Genomic DNA, 18,489 nt, shown 5'->3' with positions numbered 1-18,489 from the left:
GCCCGGGTTCAGAGGGGACCACTCGGAAAGATGCGCGTCCCACGCGCCGCTCTGCGCGGCGGTGGAGGTGGACCGGCGCGAGGGCAGGACCCGGGGAAGAGCCTCCGCCGCCCCGGGGCCAGATGTTTGGGGTCAGCCCATTGGGCAGGCGAGCTCACACAAGCCAACGGTGATCCAGTCCAGTCGGTGGCCAGTACCCCACCCTGTGACCGTGGAGGCGAGCCAGACACACCTCCAGGCTCCCGGCGGGCTCACCCCCAAGGCTGTCCGACTTCAGTTCGCGTCAGAACCCGGCCGGTGATCACCCTGCTCCCACCCAAGTAAACAAGCCCCGCGCGGCAGGTCCCCCGACTTGAAAAAGTAGCCCTCCACCCTCCTCACCCGGTAACTCGCAAAGCTTCTCCCTCTCCGGCTCCCGGGGGTCCCGGCACCCCCTCTCGCGTCCTCAAGGTGTCAGACTTCCCCTGCAAGAACAGGCGTCTGTGACTCGCTACTAGTGTCCACAATGGAGACAGTCGCAATGAATAAATGACGAGGCGGCGTTCCACCCACCCTCAGTCCAGCTCGCTCTTTCCAACGAAATCAGTAAGTTTCCAAATTTTAAACAACCCTCCCCCACCGCCAAGTGCGCACCAGCCTAGGCGCGCGAGGTCCCGTTGCTCCAGGTGCGATGTATTGAGTGTGTGTGTGTGTGTGTGTGTGTGTGTGTGTGTGTGTGTGTTGGTGGTGGTGGCGGTCCCATCAGCGTACTGACGATTTCAGGATAAAAGTTATCTTTTGGCCATCACTGTGGTGTTCACACCTGAAAATCCGATTAAAGTGTTTAGAGAAAATGTCATATATATTGGCAAAGTTGGCAATAACTTACTTATTGGTCACTGCGGCGCGGTGATTCCCAGCTTGTCACTCCGGGAGGCTTGCTTGGTCACGACCCTGAGACTGGAGAGTCCAATCTGTAAAATAGAGAGTGGAATCCACGCGGAATCCTAGCTAGCGATTACTCGGCTTGAGACTCTTGGTTCTACTAGATTCTTTTTCATTTCCCGAAAGCCCTGGGGTGAGCCACTGGTCTCCAGTCGCATCTCAGCAGATGCTGCTCAGGCTGTGTGCTTGTGCAACAGGAGTGGCCACTCTTTCTCCCCGTCCCAGCCACGCGTGGTTACACCTTCTGGGAATCAGGGCTCTGACGACTGCGAGGAGGCGGACCATTTTCTTCCCAAGAAATATTCCCCCAAGGGAGTCAAGGGTAGGCGGCAAGCTGGACCCACGCAGCCTCCAAAGCCCAAAATTAAGAGAATTTCCTTCTTGGCTGTCTTATTTTTTACTTATTTTTTAGTTCACAAGAGAGCTTTTTTTTCTTTTTGAGTATTTACATGAGTAAAGAGGAAATTGCTAAGGATCACCCACTGGGGTGATGTGCATACTGTTGGTTTTTTTTTTTTTTTTTGTAATCACTTTTCTTATTCCTAAATGTTTCTTTCTCTCTAGTTTACAGCTCTTCTCCTGGGTTTATCCTAAGCCCAGCCTTGACTTCTGTTGTAAATTTCTAAGTCGTCTCCTCCCCTAATGAATACCGAGTTGGCCAGAAGCAAAGGTGGTTCCTACAGTATCTCTCCACAAAACAAGTGTGCAAACAACAGGGCGATTCTTTTCTTTCCTTGAATCTTTCTCATTTTACTTCTTTACCACAAAAGTACTTTAATATCTTTAAACACTTTGTAGAATGTTTTCATGTTAAACAGTGATAAAATATGCAGGAATACATGTATCTGTAGGCAAGGTAATGAACTGTAATATGTTGTAGCCACGCGTTCCGGGAGACAAACTCACTCAGAAGGACAATGCAGATAGTGGAGTGCAGTTTATTACCCCGGCGGGCCCAAGGCAGAATCTCCTCTTAGTCAAGGACCCCGACCAGCATTTGTGAAAATCTTTTACACCCCATGTGTACGTGTCTGAACCCACCACTCCAAATTCCTTGAAACTTACATACACCAAGGAAAATACAATCCCAATAACCCCATCATTCACTTCCTATGTGCTCATGTGCTTAAACAGTCAAACAATTAGCCAATAATCAATAAACCTGAGGTTACACCATGATAGATACAGAAAAATGTATGGCCTGTCTGGAGGAAGGGGTGATTAGTGTATGTTTTCTCTTAGGCGATGAGTAACCTAGATACGATCTTCAAGGTTCCCCTGTCTGGAGGGGGTCTTATCCTTCTGTTGTTGTTTTCATAGGCACTAAACACAGAGTTCAGAGTCCATTGGAAAGGTGGCCGAGCATGATCAGCATGAACAGGCCTAAGATGGAGTCCAGGCCCTATGAATTCCTTCTTCATTCCCTCCTCTTGATGCTCTTAACTCATATTATGAGCATCATTCATAGGGATATATTGCACCCTGGCTCTCCGACCACCAATTTGGGAGAATGACATCAACCTTTGGGTTACAAAGTTCATAATACATTGTAAAATTCAGGGTCCACAAAGCAGAACTATCAAGGCAACTATAACAGTGGTAAATATAGTTTTCCACCAATTGCCCTTCACCCAAGATAGGACTGAAGTCCAGAAAGGAATGTTTTCATTTGACATTGCTTTTACCTGGTTTTTCATGTCATCTAAAGCAGTCGATACATTGCCAGATAAGTCAGGAATGTATACACAACATTCAACCTTAATTATAGCACAGGTCCCTCCTTGAGCAGCTGTGAGTATGTCCAAAGCCATTCTATTATGAATTACCGCTTTTCTCATTTGGATTTGTTCTTCATTTAAGGCTTGGATGGCTTTTGTTCTATCTAGGAGGGCCTATTTTGTGAAATTAGCCAAGGTCTCTACTTTAATCACGATATCTGTTGTCCCTATAGAGGATACGAATAAGGCAGCAATATACTCATATCATTGAAACATGGATCTTGTCCACCTAGCATGTATTAAGGTAGATTTACCAGGGCTACCAGGGTAGATTTACAACAAGTAGGTTAGGCTTTTGTCACACTGGCATTTATATCAAATGTAACCCCATGACCCGAGTCTATTGACTGTAGGTCTTACACCAAGAGAGCAAGGAGAGGTTATGATTGACAAGAGAGAGGAAAGTCTCTTTTTGTCATCCCAGAAAAGAGCAGAGTGGTTTAAAATCTTCTTGGCAGAGTGGTAACACCCACCAAGGAAGTCCATCCATCACTGACAGAGGCATAGCCCCACATACCCAGCAGTTGGAAGTGTTGTGGAAGTCTGAGTAGGAATGTGCCCATGAGATGAAAACATTGTCCTGAGTTGAAATGGAAGTTAAATTCAAAATCACATTGATGAGGCCAAGCAGCAGGAGTTGATTGTGCAGCTTCATCCTGAAGGGGCTCGTCCAGGATCTTCTTTTCCTTCTTCTTAAGGATGGTCTTAGTCTCTTGAGGGTCAGCGGGGTCCCTCTGTGCAGTCCACTCAGTCTTTTTTGGGTCTGCGTGGTATGTTCTCTTCACCCTCGTATGATGGATCCAAGGGACAATACCTGCAACTTTAACTGCAGTAGGGGTAGTTAGAATAACATAAGGGCCCTTTCACCAAGGGGCTAGCAAATCATGTTTCCAATCTTTGACCCATACTTGGTCACCAAGCATAAACTCATGAATCTGTTCCCCAAGGGGGAATGGCACCCTTTCTTGTACAAACTTAGTTACCCGATTTATTACCTTACCCAGTTCCATCTGCTGTGAAATCCTATTCCCCCTTACCTGAGGCAAATTTGTTGACACCTGTTTTATTATGGGAGGCGGCCTCCCATACACAATTTCGTATGGAGAATAGCCTTGGGAATGTGGGGTCATCCTGAGTCTGAGCAGATCCGTCGGAAGCAAGTCCACCCAGGATCAGTCAGTCTCTATGATCCACTTGGAGAGTCTCTTTAATGTCCAGTCGGTTCATTCCACCGTCTCAGAACTCTGGGCCTATATGCAGTGTGCAGTTTCCATTTGATGTTTTAAGTTTTGCTGACTTGTTGTACTAAACCAGCTACAAAAGCTGGGTCATTGTCTGAACCAACGCTGGTAGGAAGTCCAAATCTGGGAACTATTTCCCTAAGCAGGCACCGGGCTACTTCTGATGCTCTTTCAGTCCAGGTAGGAAAAGCTTCTCCCCATCCCGAGAACGTACATACCATGACCAGCAGGTAACGGTAGTGTCGGTGAGGTTTCATTTCAGTGAAGTCCACTCCCAGGTGTTCAAAGGGCAGCGTGCCTTTCAGCTGAATACCTGGAGGTTTTTGTCTGAATACCCGAGAGGCAGCATTAACCTGTGAGCAGGCAGCATGGCCTAGGTGAGTCTCTTGGTGTGTTTGGCTTACCAGATTGTGTGCCAGCTCCTCTGGTACCAATAATTTGCCACTTGGCAATTCCCACCATCCCTTTTCAGTCTTGATGGCCCCTTCCGCTTTGGCTAACCTGACAGCCATTGCACTTGTTTTATCAGGCTAGTGCCATCAGTATATAGGACCCAACTAGACTCTGGAACCTTGTGTCCTTCTTTAAGACAAACCCCAGATACCTTACCTCCTTCTTGCAGATCTGTGCCTTCTTTGACACCCGGTAACCTGCTTCCATCAGCAGCTGGAGCAGTGATTTTGTCCCCTTCCAGGATTTTTCCTTGGTCTCGGCAGCCAGAAGCAGGTCATCCCCATATTGTAGGAGCCCATGCACCAAATGTTGTAGCCACACATTCCAGGAAACAAACTCACTCAGAAGGGCAATGCAGATAGTGGAGTGCAGTTTATTACACCGGCGGGCCCAAGGCAGAGTCTCCTCTTAGCCAAGGACCCCGACCAGCATTTGTGAAAATCTTTTATACCCCATGTGTACGTGTCTGAACCCACCACTCAAAATTCCTTGCTGCTAAGTCGCTTCAGTCGTGTCCGACTCTGTGCGACCCCATAGATGGCAGCCCACCAGGCTTCGCCGTCCCTGGGATTCTCCAGGCAAGAACACTGGAGTGGGTTGCCATTTCCTTCTCCAATGCATGAAAGTGGAAAGTTAAAGTGAGGTTGCTCAGTCGTGTCCGACTCTTCACGACCCCATGGACTGCAGCCTACCAGGCTCCTCCGTCCATGGGATTTTCCAGGCAAGAGTACTGGAGTGGGGTGCCATTGCCTCCTTGAGACTTACATAAACCAAGGGAAATACAGTCCCAATAACCCCATCATTCACGTCCTATGTGCTCATGTGCTTAAACAGTCAAACAATTAGCCAATAATCAATAAATCCGAGGTTACACCCTGATAGATACAGAAAAATGTATGGCCTGTCTGGAGGAAGGGGTGATTAGTGTATGTTTTCTCTTAGGCAATGAGTAACCTAGATACGATCTTCAAGGTTCCCCTGTCTGGAGGGGGTCTTATCCTTCTGTTGTTGTTTTCATAGGCACTAAACACAGAGTTCAGAGTCCATTGGAAATGTGGCTGAGCATGATCAGCATGAACAGGCCTAAGATGGAGTCCAGGCCCTATGAATTCCTTCTTCAAATAATACATACAAGTCTACTTTCTGTCTAACAAGGGAAGGGAGGACAATACATATGAAAATCTATTTTATATATAATAGATTATGAAATCTATTTTTTATGAAATAATTTATATCCCCATGGTTGTTGTTTGTTGTTGTTTAGTTACTAAGATGTGTCCCACTCTTTTGTGACCCCATGGACTGTACCCCACCAAGTTTCTTTGTCCGTGGGATTTCCCATGCAAGAATACTAGAATGGGTTGTCATTTCCTTCTCCAAGGGATCTTCTGGACCCAGGGATGGAACCTATGTCTCCTGCATTGGCAGGCAGATTCTTTACCCTAGAGCCACCTGGGAAGCCTATATCCCCATTAATCATCAGTAATTAAAATGTTTCAATACCTAAGAAGCAAAAGTGAAGCTAATATTCATGAGGTAATGTTTTATTTCAGCCTTTAATAAAAAAAACTCTACATATTTTGTTTGTATGTGTCTTTTAAAGTAAAGTGTAATCAGTCAGTCAGGCAGTTCAGTTGCTTAGTCATGTCCAACTCTTTGCGACCCCATGGACTGCAGCATGCCAGGCCTACCTGTCCCTCACCAACTACTGGAGTTTACTCAAACTCATGTCCATTGAGCTGATGATGCCATCCAACCATCTCATCCTCTGTCATCCCCTTTTCCTCCCACCTTCAGTCTTTCCCAGTATCAGGGTCTTTTAAATGAGTCAGTTCTTCCATTAAGGTGGCCACAGTATTGGAGTTTCAGCTTCAGCATCAGTCCTTCCAATGAATATTCAGGACTGATTTCCCTTAGGATGGACTGGTTGGATTTCCTTGCAGTCCAAGGGACTCTCAAGAGTCTTCTCCAACACCACAGTTCAAAAGCATCAATTCTTCGGTGCTCAGCTTTCTTCACAGTCCAACTCTCACATCCATACATGACCACAGGAAAAACCATAGCTTTCACTAGGTGCAACTTTGTTGGCAAAGTAATGTCTCTGCTTTTGAATATGTATCTAGGTTGGTCATAACTTTTTTCCAAGGAGCGTCTTTTAATTTCATGGCTGCAGTCACCATCTGCAGTGATTTTGGAGCCTAAAAAAATAAAGTCTCTCACCGTTTCCACTGTTTCCCCATCTATTTCCCATGCAGTGATGGGATCAGATGCCATGATCTTATTTTTCTGAATGTTGAGTTTTAAGCCAACTTTTTCACTCTCCTCTTTCACTTTCATCAAGAGGCTCTTTAGTTCTTCTTTGCTTTCTGCCATAATGGTGGTGTCATCTGCATATCTGAGGTTATTGATATTTCTCCCAGCAATCTTGATTCCAGCTTGTGCTTCATCCAGTCCAGGATTTCTCACGATGTACTCTGTATACAAGTTAAATAAGCAGGGTGACAGTATACTCTTTTCCCAGTTTGGAACCAGACTGTTGTTCCATGTCCACTTCTAACTGTTGCTTCCTGACCTGCATACAGAGTTCTCAAGAGGCAGGTCAGGTGGTCTGATATTCCCATCTCTTTCAGAATTTTCGGGTTGTTGTTATCCACACAGTCAAAGGTTTTGGCATAGTCAATGAAGCAGAAGTAGATGTTTTTCTGGAACTCTCTTGCTTTTTTGATGATCCAGTAGATTGTTGGCAGTTTGATCTCTGGTTCCGCTGCCTTTTCTAAATCCAGCTTGAACATCTGCAAGTTCGTGGTTCACGTACTGTTGAAGCCTGGCTTGGAGAATTTTGAGCATTACTTTACTAGCATGTGAGATGAGTGGAATTGTATGGTAGTTTGAGCATTCTTTGGCATTGCCTTTCTTTGGGGTTGGAATGAAGACAGACCTTTTCTAGTCCTGTGGCCACTGCTGAGTTTTCCAAATTTGCTGGCATGTTGAGTGCAGCACTTGCACAGCATCATCTTTCAGGATTTGAAACAGCTCAACTGGAATTCCATCACCTCCACTAGCTTTGTTTGTAGTGATGCTTCCTAAGGCTCACTTGACTTCACATTCCAGGATGTCTGACTCTAGGTAAGTGATCATACCATCATGATTATCTGGGTCGTGAAGATCTTTTTTGTATAGTACTTCTGGAACTCCACATACTAAGATGAGTACATACCTTTGTAATACATTTAAAAATACGTGCCAAAGAAAGGGGATCTGTGATGACACATACCCATTGGTTAAAGATTAAGAACTTGACTGCCATTTTAGCCTCTGTACCAAATTATATGCCTGCTTCTGCCTGTCCCTGGCTTCCCAGGTGGCCCTAGTGGTAAAGAAGCCTCCTGCCAATGCAAGAGACTTAAGAGACATGGGTTGGGATGATCCCCTGGAGGAAGTCATGGTGACCCACTTGTATTCTTTGTAAAATTCCATGGACAGAGAGAGGAGCCTGGCTGGCTACAGTCCATAGGGTGGCAAAGTTGGACACAACTGAAGTGATTTAGCACACACGCCTGTCTCAGGATATGTTCTTTAAAACAAATGGCATCCCTGTAATGATGCTAGTGAGAGACATTTTGTCTATCTCCCTCATTTGTCAATTTTTTCATAAAAAATGTGCTCATGTATCTACAATAAATACAAAACAGAAAAGAACAGCTAGGACACCCATCTGAGTAGGCTGTGTTTCCCAGGGAAGAAGAATGTTCTATTGATCTGGAGCCTCATTTGCAACACTTTCATGTGCTTATTGATGGCTAACCTCATGCCACCTGCTAAAATGATTACAAATTACATGAAAGTTATTTGAAATCTATTTAAACAATACAGTGAACTGCATATACTACAGTTATTAGCAATTGAAGGACAATTTGCTTTTGTTTAAATTTTAACATACAAATATGACATCATTCCACAAACCTGCCTTCCACTTAAAATGCAATTCACTGAAGTCACAGAAATTTACAATAAATTGCTACAGGGTTACCTTAAATTTCTGTTTAGTATCTCAATCAGAAAAACAAGAAAGTCCTCCATTTGAAATTGTGCGCTCAGTTGCTCAGTTGTGTCTGACTCTTTGCGACCCATGGGCTGTAGCATGCCAGGCTCCTCTGTCCATGTGATTCTTCAGGTAAGAATACTGGAGCAGGTTGCCATTTCCTACTCTAGGGGCTCTTTCTGATCCAAGGATGGAACCCGTATCTCCTGCTTCTCTTGTACCTCCTGCACTGGTAGGTGGATTCTTTCCTACAGTGCCACCTGGGAAGCAGCAAAAGATAAGTGAGTAACCCTGGAAATGATAGCAGTGAAATTCTCTACAATTCTCTACAACGCCAATTTGTTCATAGCTAAACTGTATCCTTTATCTACCTTCGAAAAATGTTTTCTGTTTCCAAGTCTTCTTCAAAAATATTCATTTTAATGGATTACTATATATTTGCATAAAATACTTAAGTGGTTCTCAAGTCATGAAATTGTGGTTTGTTTTTACAGTATTATTCCTATTGTAAGATTTTGCTGAAAGCCTTTGTACACCCACTTTTCTCTGTACATCCAATTACATCCTCAGAATAGACTTTTGGAAATAGAACCATTGCATCAAAATGAAGGCATATCTTACAGTTAATGTTATGTGTTACATGTGATTTATTGAGCCCTCATCAACACGGGGTATATGTAAACTTTTTTCCCCTCTTTTTTTCTACAGTTTTTTTCTGACCTCCTGTTTTTTAAAAATGACACCTCAGTGTAATGAGTTGTATTATTAGACAATGTGACTGTCTGTGTATTATGCTTTTCTATTTGTTTTCTTTTATGGTGAGTTAGTATAACTCTTTAATACTTGGGTTTTAAGGGTTTTTGCCCATTTGACTTGGGATAGATTTTTGTTGTTGTTGTTCAGTCACTCAGTCATGTCTGACTCTTTGCAACCCCATGGACTGCAGCACACCTGTCTTCCCTGTCCTTCACTATCTCCCCGAGTTTGCTTAAATTCATGTTCATTGAATCTGCGATGCCATGTAGCCATCTCATCCTCTGTCATCCCCTTCTCCTCCTGCCCTCAATCTTTCCCATCATTAGAGTCTTCTCCGAAGAGCTGGCTCTTCACATCAGGTGGCCAAAGTTTTGGAGCTTCAGCTTCAGCATCAGTCCTTCCAGAGAATATTCAGGGTCGATTTCCTTTAGGATTGACTGGTTTGATCTCCTTGATGTCCAAAGTTTACCATACATATAGTAGATATTTCTCATTTTTACTTACTGTTGACATTTTGGATAATGTTTTAAAAATGGAGACTGTTGAAACAAACTAGGAAATAGGGTATGGACCAACTTAGTTAGATCTTTTTGAATTTTCCAAAATGCTTGTGCGCCAGATATAAGAAGAGTTAAGCATGGCTATAGGGGCTTTCCAGGTGGTGCTACTAGTAAAGAACCCACCTGCCAATGGAGGAAACATAAGAGACTAGGATTTTATCTCTGGGTCAGGAAGATCCCCTGGAGGAGGGCATAGCAATCCACTTCAGTATTCTTGCCTGGAGAATCCCATGGACAGAGGTTCCTGACAGGCTACAGTCCATAGGGTCACAAAGAGTGGGACACAACTGAAGCAACTTAGCACACACACAAGGATTTGTTCAGTTGCTCAGTCGTGTCCAACTCTTTGAGATCCCATGGACTGCAGCATGCCAGACTTCCCTATTCTTTATCTCCCAGAGCTTGCTCAAACTCATGTCCATTGACTTGGTGATGCCATCCAACAATCTCATTCTCTGTCATCCCCTTCTGCTCCTGCCTTTAATCTTTCCCAGCATCAGCATCTTCTCTAAGGAGTCAGCTCTTCACATCAGGTGGCCAAAGTATTGGAGATTCAGCGTCAGCATCAGTCCTGCCAGTGAATATTCAGGATTGATTTTCTTAAGGATTGACTGGTTTGATCTCCTTGCAGTCCAAGGGACTCTCAAGAGTCTTCTCTAACACCACAGTTCAAAAGCATCAATTCTCTGATGCTCTGCCTTCCTTACGGTCCAACTCTCACATCCATACTGGAGAAAGCATAGCTTTGACTATAGTGATCTTTGTTGGCAAAGTGATGTCTCTGCTTTTTAATATGCTGTCTAGGTTGTCATAGCTTTTCTTCCAAGGAGCAAGCGTCTTTTAATTTCATGGCTGCAGTCACCATCTGCAGTGATTCTGGAGCCCAAGAAAATAATGTCTCTCACAGTTTCCATTGTTTCCCCATCTATTTGCCATGAAGTGACTAGATGCCATGATCTTTGTTTTTTGAATGTTGAATTTTAAGCCAGCTTTTTCACTCTCTTCTATCACCTTCATCAAGAGGCTCTTTATTTCTTCTTCACTTTCTGCCATAAGAGTGGTGTCATCTGGGTATCTGAGGTTATTGATATTTCTCCTGACAATCTTGTGACACTCATCCACTATATTCTCAGTCTTCTGGCTCTCTGAATAAATTCTCTCATTATTCCTTGCCCCAACATACCATCTCTTGATTTATTGGCCTGTTGAGCTTCTAGCAGTATGAGCTTAGACTCAGTAACACTCTCTTCCACAAATTCCAGCTTTGTTATATTCTGGAGGTTGCAGTCTTTTCCTAGATCTAGAATGGAAGTATGTACCATCAGGGGACCTGAGAGAGATATTTTTGATTGCCTCAAGAAACAGAATGAATAGCCTTGCAGAAGCCCATTTGCCTATTGTATATTAATGTCTAATAATGTATGTAATGCAGTTATGACTTACCTAGATAGCATATTCAAAAGCAGAGACATTAGTTTACCAACAAAGGTCCGTCTAGTCAAGGCTATGGTTTTTCCAGTAGTCATGTATGGATGTGAGAGTTGGACTATGAAGAAATCTGAGTGCTGAAGAATTGATGTTTTTGAACTGTGGTGTTGGAGAAGACTCTTGAGAGTCCCTTGGACTGCAAGGAGATCCAACCAGTCCATTCTGAAGGAGATCAGTCCTGGGTGTTCTTTGGAAGGAATGATGCTAAAGCTGAAACTCCAGTACTTTGGCCACCTCATGCGAAGAGTTGACTCATTGGAAAAGACTCTGATGCTGGGAGGGATTGGGGGCAGGAGGAGAAAGGGATGACAGAGGATGAGATGGCTGGATGGCATCACTGACTCGATGGACGTGAATTTGAGTGAACTCCGGGAGTTGGTGATGGACAGGGAGGCCTGGTGTGCTGTGATTCATGAGGTCGTAAAGAGTCGGACTTGACTGAGTGACTGAACTGAACTAATGCATATTAATTTTGAAAAAGGGAGGAGATAGTGAGACTTGGCTAAATCCTGATTTCAGGAGGATAGCTTTGCACAATATCTAATGCAAAGTACTGGTGCAATATCAATTTTGTTGTACAATTCATGTTCTGTTCTCTTACTTTGAAATTTAGTGGAAGTCCTTCTACATTCTGGTGACAGAGCATCAGTTAGTCCTATATAAGATCAAGATTGTTATGAAATCTCTTCTCTGAGAGATGAATTTGGGGAAAGTTAAGAGAAGTTGTAAAAGGGATGCTAGCTAGATGTTATTTTAAGCCAGAACATTTTACCCCATCTTTAAAATCAGAGCATTCTTGAAAAAGGAAAAAAAATTCTGTTACTGCTTAAAGACAGTTCTCTTTAGCAATTGTGTCTTGATTTATCTGTGTCTTTACTGTTTTTATAAGGATTATAAGTTTCTGAGAAAATAAGTGAATGTTAAATGGAATGGATCTTGTCAAATAAAAATAATACATCAGGAAATAATATTCAGGTTGTGGGTTATGCATAACTCATAGCTGGAACCCAATTACTGTTGAATGACCAGCCTTTAGTTGCTAGATAACTGATTAAGAATACCTCAACTGATCAAATGATTTTTGAAAGTAGGTGAAATGGGCAATTAATACAGGGGAGGAGAATACATATTCTATAGCCAGATTGCCTAGATTTGAGTTCAAGCTCTGCCACTTACTGTTTGTATGACTTTGGGCATACCACCTAGCCTCTTGGCCTCAGTTTTTCAATTTCTAAAGTGGTAAATATAAAAGTACCTCTTCTGTAGAGAGGTAGAGATTTGTAGAGAAATATGTGTAAATAATGTAAAATAATGAATGTAAACTATTTACAGTACCTGCCATTGTAAGTGTGACATGTTGCTTTATTTTTTTACTTTACACAGAAGTATGTTTTTTTTCTGACTTCTCAGAGAGGGCGAAGCTATTTCCTACAGTGCTAATAAAAATGTGGTGTATTCAAGAAAGTTAAGGCTTATTTTGATGGAATTCTTGCAGTGTATCAGGGCAGAACAAAGTCGCATAGAGGTTTGCAATTTATCAGTGAATTTAAGTAGAGGAAAGAACAAATTCAAAGACCTCAAAGCTGTAAGAGGAATGCAGTGCAGGATTGTCCTTCCAATGTTGCTGGAAACACTGGCTCCTGCTGTGTAGGAAGCAGGACCAAATCAGGGGCAATTATGTCAAAGAATAAATTCTGAGCTCTTAACTCAAAAAATAGTTTTGAGGTTTCAACCCACAGATATACATTTGTCCTCAAAAGTAAGAAACTTAGGTATATTTATCTTTTATGAGTTCTTTATGATGCAGAGTTTTAAATTACTTCATGTTCTTTCCAAGTACTGGATATTGTATGGTGTCTGAGCACAGGGGCTTTAGAGATGGGAATACCAGACCACCTGACCTGCCTCTTGAGAAATCTGTACGCAGGTCAGGAAGCAACAGTTAGAACTGGACATGGAACAACAGACTGTTTCCAAATAGGAAAAGGAGTACGTCAAGGCTGTATATTGTCACCCTGCTTATTTAACTTATATGCAGAGTACATCATGAGAAATGCTGGGCTGGAGGAAGCACAAGATGGAATCAAGATTGCTGGGAGACATATCAATCACCTCAGATATGCAGATGACACCACCCTTGTGGCAGAAAGTGAAGAAGAACTACAGAGCCTCTTGATGAAAGTGAAAGAGGAGAGTGAAAAAGTTTGCTTAAAGCTCAACATTCAGAAAACTAAGATCATAGCATCTGGTCCCATCTTCATGGCAGATAGGTGGGGAAACAGTGGAAACAGTGTCAGACTTCATTTTTTTAGGCTCCAAAATCACTACAGATGGTGATTGCAGCCATGAAATTAAAAGACACTTACTCCTTGGAAGGAAAGTTATGATCAACCTAGATAGCATATTGAAAAGCAGAGACATTACTTTGCCAACAAAGGTCCATCTAGTCAAGGCTACAGTTTTTCCAGTAGTCATGTATGGATGTGAGAGTTGGACTGTGAAGAAAGCTGAGCGCCAAAGAATTGATGTTTTTGAACTGTGGTGTTGGAGAAGACTCTTGAGAGTCCCTTGGACTGCAAGGAGATCCAACCAGTCCATCCTAAAGGAGATCAGTCCTGGATGTTCATTGGAAGGACTGATGCTGAAGCTGAAACTCCAATACTTTGGCCACCTCATGCAAAGAGTTGACTCATTGGAAAAGACCCTGATATGGGAGGGAATGAGGGCAGGAGGAGAAGGGGACGACAGAGGATGAGATGGCTGGGTGGCATCACCGACTCGATGGTCATGAGTTTGAGTGAACTCTGGGAGTTGGTGATGAACAGGGAAGCCTGGCGTGCTGTGATTCATGGGGTGGCAAGGAGTCAGACATGAATGAGCAAATGACTGAACTGAACTGAACTGATGTAGGTTCAGATCATGTCTTCACCTATTTCTAACAAAGTGGTCTTAGGCCAGGGTAACTTAACCTTTCTGTGACACCAGTTTCTCATTTGGCAGAGGAATGTAATAGTAGCATTTACCTTCTGTGGTTGTTATGAGCATTACATGTGGTGACATTTATAAAGCAAAAAGGAAGGCCTCAATGTATGTAGTAAATTTTATTCCTTCTTTTCAATCCCTGAAACTTGTTTTAAGAGCTTCTAAAAAGAACAATACCTGCCTGCTTGCATGCTCAGTCATATCTGACTCTTTGAGACCCTATGGACTATAGCCCGCCAGGCTTCTCTGTCCATGGGATTTTCCAGGCAAGAATACTGGAGTGGGTTTCTGTTTCCTTCTCCAGGGGATCTTCCCAACCTAGAGATCAAACCTGTGTCTTTTGTGTCTCCTGAGTTGTCAGGTGGATTCTTTACCACTAAGCCAGCTGGGAAGCCCCAAAAGAACAATACAGAGAACATAATATGTAAGCACTAAAACTATAATTTTTATGTGAACATTATTTTTAAGTGAAGAAAACCCGTGATAGTGCAATCAGCTCTACTTGTGAAATGGACACAAATAATCTCTCTGTATCATTCAATAAAGTTATGGAGTTTAATTATTCACAGTGCTCAAAACCAATCACCTAAGACTTGTCATTAAAGCTAACACTGGTATCCTGTTGGTAATTTTTGTATCAACCTTGCTTCCTTAGTGGGAACTGAAAAGTGATATGTGAAAGTGAGAGTTGCTCAGTCATGTCCAACTCTTTGTGACCCCATGGACTATACAGTCCACAGAATTCTCCAGGAATACTGGAGTGGGTAGCCTTTCTCTTCTCCAGGGGATTTTTGCAACCCAGGGACCGAATGCAGGTCTCCCACATTGCAGGTGGATTCTTTGTCAGCTGAGCCACAAGGGAAGCCCAAGAATGCTGGAATGGGTAGCCTATCCCTTCTCCAGGGATCTTCCCAACCCAGGAAACAAAAGGTCTCTTGCATTGCAGATGGATTCTTTACCAGCTGAGCTATCAGAGAAGCCCTATTGGGATCTGGGTCTCCCAGTTGGTTTGTTCTCTCGGGTCCTAAAGCAATGACACTCCTTGTTGATTATTATATATGCCGTCAAAGAAGTACATCCTTTTCTTAACATCTCAGTCACGGCACAATCTTCTCTGTATTTTCATTCATGAAGGAGCCCGTTTCTTTTGTTGAGCTGCTCATGATCCCGTGTTATTTTACTCCTTTGTAAAACAATCCGCTTATCCTAATTTTTCCAAGACATTCTTGGCTTTACCACCCAAAGTCTTCTACCTCTAGAAACTACTCAGCCCTAGGCCAGTCAGGAAACTTGGCAACCTTCCTTCTTTGCTGACAATCCCAACCTAGAATAACTTCTTTCACTTCTAAATTTTTAGTAATATGTTTAGCATGTTACATTCATTTGGTACTTACAGAGTTCACATTTTGTCATATGAAAAGGGTTTACCACCTGAGTTGATAGTAATTTCTTGAGAAAGCAACACTATATATATATATATGAAGTTTACATGTGCATTGAAGCCAGTATAACAGAATTCAAATACTGCTGATTGCATTTAAGAGTTTTAATTACTTTTTCAGCAGCTATTGTAGCATGTATGATTCTCAGTCTAAAAGAGCCTTTTCTCTATAATAAGTTAGAAAAAATTAATTTTGTCAGTTATAATACAAAACATGTAGACAGTGTTGAAAAATGTCTACTTATATTTAATTTATGGTTTTATTTATTAAATAAATTTTATTTAAATTGTAAATACACTTAAAATTATGTTATAGGAAATAAAAATATTTAGAAATATTGCTTTTAATCTGTTCTCATGTTTGATGAAACTATTTAATTCAGATTCTTTACCTATAACGTCAAAATACAGTTCCTAGTTATCTTTAGTAGATGATACCCCTCTGATGGCAGAAAGTGAAGAGGAACTAAAGAATTTCTTACTGAAAAGTCTGGCTTAAAACTCAATATTCAAAAAATGAAGGTCATGACATCCAGTACCATCACTTCATGGCAAATAGAAGGGGAAAAGTAGAAGCAGTGGCAGATTTTATTTTCTTGGGCTCCAAAATGACTGTGGATGGTGACTGCAGCCACAAAATTAAAAGATGCTTGCTCCTTGGAAGGAAAACTATGACAAATCTAGACAGAGTGTTAAAAAGCAGAGACGCTACTTTGCTGACAAAATGCTTATAGTCAAAGCTATGGTTTTTCTAGTAGTCATGTACGGATGTGAGAATAGGGCCATAGAGAAGGCTGTGTGCCAAAGAATTGATGCTTTTGAACTGTGGTGCTGGAGAAGACTCTTGAGAGTCCCTTGAACAGAAAAGAGATCAAACCAGGCAATCCTAAAGGAAGTCAACCATGAATATTCATTGGAAAGACTGACAATGAAGCTGAAGCTCCAATATTTTGGCCACCTGATGCAGAGGTAGAAAAGACCCTGATGCTGAGAAAGATTGAGGACAGGAGGAGAAGGGGACAATAGAGAATGAGATGGTTGGAAGGCATCACCAATTCAATGGGTATGAGTTTGAGCAAACTCTGAGAGATAGTGAAAGACAGGGAGGCCCAGTGAGCTGTAGTCCATGAGGTGGCAAAGAGGTGGACACGACTTAGCAACTGAACAACAACAGAACAACAGTTATCATTAGAACCATTATTCAAAGATATCTAACAGCGTTTTACAGAAAACCTTATTATAATTTCCATTTAAAAACTTGGATATATGCTGCCTTTTTAAAATGCATTATGTGCTCTGTGCATGATGTTGTCACTGGGAGGTTTAGCTCAAGCCTCAAGAATCCATTCACATAAATTAGAAAAGTTTTTTTTTTTCCATCTCTTATAAGTATAGTGCTGATTTCCACAAAACAGACAAATAGAAACATGTAATGCTTTAGGCTATCATAAGGCTAATTTACAATGCTAATGAACACAAATTATGAAAGCATGAGGGAAGCCTGGAGCGCTGCAGTCCACGGGGTGACAAAGAGTTGGACACAACTTGGTGACTGAACAGTAACAACAAATGAACACATATCCTTGGAAATCACTACCACGTGTGTATTGTATTTCTTTGACTCCTTTTTTAAATGATAACATTCACTGATGAGGTCTAAGCATCCATGACCTGCATTGATTGAGATTCTTTAGGATTCATTTGTATTTCTCCCAGATATTACTTTTCATTTCCTCCATCAAAACAAGATTTTTAAGAAACCTCCTAGTGCCGCCACTGGGTAACATGAAAGGCTACTTAAGGACTCCGAGAAGGGTATTGTTTCTTTTCTGAGTTGTAAATTGAAGGATACAGATGGAAATAAAGCAAAGATTCAATTGGACTACATGATACATGCCGTTGTGCTGACAGGCGTGTTGAATGCTAAGGTGGTTGCTTTCTTGTGCTGGTGTTGTTGGTTATTCTCATTGCACCCATATTCATATTTCATTTGGGAGAAAAAGAAGTAGTTATTAGTAACTGCTAAGGACAAAATACATAAAGATGGAGAGAGAGAAGGCACAGGAAGGAGGAAGGGGGAAATAGGGAGAGAGAGAGGAAGGAAGTGACCCGGTCTTTAGACATCCTAGAAATAGTTCACCTGACCCTAGCCTGTCAAGCTCCCTGATATTCTTTATGAAAGTAATAAATACAAATATATTCTCATTTTCTCAGGAAATGGGATGCATTTTATTATTCTTTGACCATGCAGTGATGGTTTCAGATCAATGGAGTCACTTTTCTGCCAGAGGTCCTTTGAGTTAAATTCACATTGCTGCTGTAACCCTGGCCTCTGCCATGTCTCTTGTCACAGCCTGATGCCAGCAGGGAAGTGCTTGTTGTCAAGATGTAAATATTTGATGTAGTAGAATGTAATGAAGCGCCTCAGCTTCTCTAGAAAGAGAATGTTATACGGTTGCTTTTGCTTGCTTCTTTTGGAGAAGCTTTTCCATTTATGAGATGGTAGAAACTTGGTTGCACATATTAAATGGCAGAGTTTTGCTGATTTTCTTTGGAAGGGTATAGAGTATGTGTCTGAATATCCAAAAAAGTTGTTCTTTTAAAGATGAGGCTGGGTCCCTCTCAAGATGGACTTAAACCTCTTTAAGTCCTGTTATACAGGTGGTGTTGATCCCTGTCTCCTGTACAATGTCACAAACCTCTGTCCATAGTTCATCAGGCACTCTGTCTATCAGATCTAGGCCCTTAAATCTATTTCTCACTTCCGCTGTATAATCATAAGGGATTTGATTTAGGTCATACCTGAATGGTCTAGTGGTTGTCC

General features: G+C 42.1%; 1 protein-coding gene and 1 long non-coding RNA gene across 3 annotated transcripts in view; one reads left to right on the top strand and one right to left on the bottom strand.

Moving 5' to 3' along the window:
- The window catches only part of TRPC4 (transient receptor potential cation channel subfamily C member 4), a 207,654-nt gene extending 206,488 nt beyond the window's left edge, over window positions 1-1,166 (bottom strand). Inside the window, exon 1 of the mRNA XM_061434728.1 lies at window positions 869-1,166. The gene's annotated coding sequence lies outside the window, so the exon portion shown is untranslated. The remainder of the gene's footprint in view (window positions 1-868) is intronic.
- Window positions 460-18,489, top strand: part of LOC133258303 (uncharacterized) — a 63,890-nt gene continuing 45,860 nt past the window's right edge. For both annotated transcript variants that reach the window (XR_009739917.1, XR_009739916.1), the window contains exon 1: window positions 460-585. This is a non-coding gene — a long non-coding RNA (uncharacterized LOC133258303). The remainder of the gene's footprint in view (window positions 586-18,489) is intronic.

This window comes from Bos javanicus, chromosome 12 (assembly GCF_032452875.1).
Source record: "Bos javanicus breed banteng chromosome 12, ARS-OSU_banteng_1.0, whole genome shotgun sequence".
NCBI classification, from domain to species: domain Eukaryota; kingdom Metazoa; phylum Chordata; class Mammalia; order Artiodactyla; family Bovidae; genus Bos; species Bos javanicus.
The sequence above is the reverse complement of the archived record's forward strand: the minus strand, read 5'-3'. Positions and strand labels throughout refer to the sequence as shown.